A 4980-nucleotide genomic window follows, 5' to 3' on the forward strand; every position below is an offset into this window, starting at 1 on the left:
GATGGGACTTAACCATCCAGGGGTCATTCACCTTTACCTTACCGTAACACTGTGACACCAGATGGTGTTGTAGAGCTGAAACTGCAACTCAATTGTATTTTCAATTGTGAGCTTTACAACAGTTTTTTGCAGAGCGTGTTTTTTTGTTTTTTTTTACAGCTGTGTAGATCTAGCCACTGTCTTTTCTTCAGCATTCATGGAGATGCAGCCATTGGAGTCAAGTCAATCACACACAAAACAAAAATGGAGAATGTAATAAGATACCTCCCATGTGACCAGAGTTCACAAGAGTTACTGAGGCCCATTCCAGAATTAAACGCAAGTAATACGTACATTTAAGCATTCGAAATTTCAGTAAATCAAAACACTATACTATTTCTTCATTTCTTCCTCTCTCTTTTTTATACAGTGGTGCCTCACAAGACGAAATTAATCCGTTCCGCGAGTCTCTTCGTTTTGCGGTTTTCTCGTCTTGCAAAGCACGGCTATTAGCGGCTTAGTGGCTATTAGCGGCTTAGCGGCTTAGCGGCTTAGTGGCTATTAACGGCTTAGCGGCTTTAAGAAAAAGGAAACAAACTTGCAAGAACTCGCAAGATGTTTTGTCTTGCGACGCAAGCCCATAGGGAAATTCGTCTTGCGGAAAAACTCAAAAAACGGAAAACTCTTTCGTCTTGTGTGTTTTTCGTCTTGCGAGACATTCGTCTTGCGAGGTACCACTGTAAAATGTTTCTGATGGCATGAAGCAAAAGTGGTTCAGATTGAGAAATACCAAGATTGCTGCAGATTGAGAAATGAAAATACAATGCAAGTCAAACAGCAATCAAGTCCTGTTTGTCCTGGAATGCAGCAGGGGAAGAGGGAAGCTGAGCAGAGCACCTGGGCTCAATGGATTATTGCTGCAGCTCAATACAGCAATGCTTTGCCTGAAAGAAGTATGACGTTCTCTCCTCAACATTGTGCTGTGCCCAGGGGTAACCCATGAAACATGGACCAGAATCCAGAGGTTCTGCTAGGAGTCAGTCTGACAGGGCCAAGGCAGGACACGAGGCAGGAAACCAGGCAAGGACAGGTACAAGATCTAGTATACAGCAATGTTGCTCCTGAAAGAAGTATGAAGTTCTCTCCTCAACATGTGGCCTAGGACCCATGTACCTACGAGGCTGCCTCTCCTGGTATGCCCTGCAGAGGACCTTAAGGTCCACAAATGACAACACTTTAGAGGCCCCAAGCCTTAAGGTGGTTAGATTGGTCTTAACTAGGACCAGGGCCTTTTCAGTACTGGCCCCAATTTGGTGGAATGCTCTGTCACAAGAGACTAGGGCCCTGCGGGACTTGACATCTTTCTGCAGGGCCTGCAAGACAGAGCTATTCCACCTGGCCTTTGGTTTGGACTCAGTCTGACTCATATGTTTCCCTCCTCTTATGGTTTTGATCTGTGGGCTACTTTTAAAATGAGGCTGCATTTTAAATTTTATTTTAACCTGTATTTTAAATTGGTCTCCCTCCCATTATGCTTTTATTGTAATTTTACTGGTGTTAGCTGCCCTGAGCCCAGCTCTGACCAGGGAGGGCGGGGTATAAATAAAAAATTATTATCATATCATCATCATCATCTCCAGTTGGGTTGGGAAAAGACCCACATGGACTTGAAAACCTGGAGAGCTGTTACCAGTCATTGTAAACCAGAAATGGGAGGGGGGACATTTCCCAGCCCAGGGGCCACATTACACACAAACACACACACTCTCTCTCTCTCTCTCTTAAATAACTTTTATTAAATATTTTCTTATGTTACAAAAGTATGTGCATTCTCTCTTTTTTCCCCAGGCCATGGTGTCTTTTCTACAGTTACATTTAATAATAATAATAATAATAATAATAATAATAATAATAATAATAATAATATCTTTATTGTCATTGCCCCCTCTCGGGGACAACGAAATTACTTGGCTGCTCCATCCACCCAGGTAGGGCACTCCACACAAAATCAAAACAACTATAAAAACACTAATTAAAACAATACAGTATAGTACAGCAAGGAAGATTAGATGACTTTCAAAGTCCAGGCTTCCCATTCAGGGCCGAGATCGCTCTGGAGAAGAAGCTGTTCTTAAGACGGCTCGTTCTTGTCTTCATCGTCCTGTATCTCCGTCCCGACGGCAGGAGCTCGAAGAGACAGTGACCAGGATGCGATGGATCTTTTACTATTTCCAGTGCCTTCCTAAGGCACCTTGTGGCATAAATCTGCTCTAAGGTGGAGAGTGGGCAGCCAACAATGCTCTCTGCTGCCTTAACAACTCTCACATTTGATGTGAGACATTAGTGTTGTATACAACACCAGTATAGATGACCACAGTGGCCCCTACCATAATATTGTGTAGCTCTTACAGAAGGCATCTCCAAAGTCGGCCCTCCAGATGTTTTGGGACTACAATTCCCATCATCCCTGCACCTGAGAGGCAGAAAGAGAGAGAGCGTTCATGCAGGAGAAAGGGAGAACATCGCTAAATTAGTTTTCTGATTCAGTAATGCAATTATTGCTGAATTTCTAAGATCTAAGCTGAAGTGATCAGGGAGTGCCAATGAAAATAAATATCCATATGGCAGGTTGCGGGCAGAGCCACAGTCTCTCTGCAACTTGCTTGCATGCATGGAGGATATGCGTGTGTGAACAATGTGATTGTTCAAGGTTATCTGTGTGAACGAGCCACTTACAACTGCTGCCTACAAGGGGGGGGGGCATGAAAATGTCAAAATGATGAAAAATCTTTTAAAGATGGCGAGTGATAAAGATGCAAAGAACTAAAACATCTTGATCCCTTGTGCGCTTTCGCTCTCTCTCTCTTTTCTCCCGTCACCTCTCCTGCTTTTGCTTCTGCATATTGCAGAAACAGGAAAGAACTATCTCAGCCCTGAGTGTCACATGACAGCCACCGCTCCCTGTTTATGAAACCGGGCCCATCCTAATCCATTTAGGGGGGGAATGTTATGTAACACATAAAGGGTTGTGGTTGTCTAAATGGTTGCGTGGCAAGACCCTCAAGCTGACCACCCATTAGAATAAAGAAATTCACATAGACAAGGATATTTTGTTTAAGGTTTTGGGGCAAAATTTTGGTCACAACTTTATTGATTACAGGAATGAGAGAGGTATTGGCTTAGGCATTGGCAAGACTATATCTGACTCCTGCCCCCTTTGCAGGAAGTCTGTAAGGGTAAACCACTCAAAGGGAAACTGCTTCGGAGGAACTCGCCTGCATCTCCCCTGGTGTTCCCAGAGGCCTGCCATGGTCTTAGCCCCTCAAGCGGACTTCGGACAGGATCCAGACCCCAGATTCATTTAACAGAATACCCTTGAAATGGAGGGGCAGGCGATGGCTGACCTCCCCTCCCCCATTCACCCATAAGCCAGTGCCTAACCGCCAAACCTTACAAAGTTGTGACGATTGCTAAGAGGTAGGCAAAAAACAAGTGGCCCATGCCAATTTGCCAAATGGAAAAAATTCCTACCTGGTCCCCAACTCAAGATGGGCAGCAACCAAAGTCCAAAGCAAGGCCAAAGGACACTTAAATTAAAGGGAGGGTGGGCACGTGTTTGGCAGCACGAAGCAGGAAATAGGCACACGTTGTGCTACCGCTTTTATACTTTCCCCCACAATAACCCTTCAAAATGATTGGGCAATAGCCCTGGGTGATTGTGGTGACACCCCAGCATAAGGGTGATAGCTCCCCCCACACCAGGGTGGGGGGGGGGAACCAGGTTGAGGGCCTGCCCACAACCGGGATCATCTATTAAGATGATCCCATTTGCCCAACACTCCCCTCCAACATACAAGAGTCTGAACCCCAAATACATTTTCATTTCCAAATCAAGTCTGATATCAGAAATGAATCCTAGTAGGAAGAATACAGGTTGTGGAGAAAGCAGTTAACAGGAAGGACAGGATTAAGAATGGTTGAAGCTTTTGCTTTTTTCTGGAAGCTGTGTTTTTTTAAAGGTTCTGAGAGTTGTAAGGGAGCCCCCATCCTCCTACCAGAGCTACACTTCCCAGAATGGTTTAACAATCAATGCCTCTCCCCTGGAAACTCTAGGAATTGTAGCCATTGGCTTGAACCAGCAGAGCTCTTCTTATGCTTTATTTCATACTTCCAAGGAGAAGAACAAGCAGATTTTTGACAAGCCATATTTACCTCTCCTAGTTACTTGTCCCATTCCCATGCAAATCCAATAATTAATCACTTTCCCAGATTCATTATGCATGAGCCTATATGAAGTGGTTGTCTCATAGAACCTTATTGAATGTATTGGACTCTATGTACTTCAATCTTAGCCACCACATGGACAAAATGTTTGTAGTTACAAGTCTTCCACTTCTCTTAAATGTGCTGGCTTTGCAGTACATACTGTCTTTCTTACTCCCCTGCTGAGTTTGGCTAGCAGCTTCAAAAAGAGAAGGGCATAAGCTCATTTTTGTAAGCAGAGTGCTTCTCAAAGAAAAGACCTTTGCAGAAGTCTATTTCCAGAACATATGACTGATTTGCAATTGGATTGCGAGAAAAGCACTTAACTATACTCCACTGAATTGAAAGTACCAACCACCTCTGTTTCGCCTGAAGTTTACGAGATAGCAGGAAACATAAAAGGGAAGGCATGGAATAGGGAGTGTAGATCATCCAGGTGATATAAGCCACATAGACAAATGTGGAGGAGCGATTCTGCAGAGGGGTTATTTTGCAAAGCAAAAGTTCATTGCTTCCATAGTAGCAACACCATTTCTTACATGGATATGAGCTTGAATAAGGGAGGTCTCAGAAATATATTGGCAGGGCTGTACGGAACAGGATAGTTACATCTGGATGAAAGTGCATAGGGAGAAGTTTTTCTCATAAAGCTAAAACTCAGGGGCATCCAATAAAGCTGAATGTTGGAAAATACAGCACATTCCAAAGAAAGCAGTGGTGTAGCTTGGGGGGGGGGGG

The 4980-nt window shown here is 44.0% G+C and overlaps 1 long non-coding RNA gene across 1 annotated transcript; it reads right to left on the bottom strand.

The window, feature by feature from the left end:
- Positions 1 to 1891: 1891 nt before the first annotated feature.
- On the bottom strand, positions 1892 to 2289 carry LOC310686217. Its single transcript, XR_014515768.1, has 2 exons — positions 1995 to 2289; positions 1892 to 1953 (listed from the first exon to the last, which is right to left on the bottom strand). It is a non-coding gene; the product is annotated as an uncharacterized lncRNA (long non-coding RNA).
- Between the last annotated feature and the right edge of the window lie 2691 nt (positions 2290 to 4980).

Source organism: Podarcis liolepis (assembly GCF_965112155.1).
Source record: "Podarcis liolepis genome assembly, chromosome: 9".
Taxonomy (NCBI): Eukaryota; Metazoa; Chordata; class Lepidosauria; order Squamata; family Lacertidae; genus Podarcis; species Podarcis liolepis.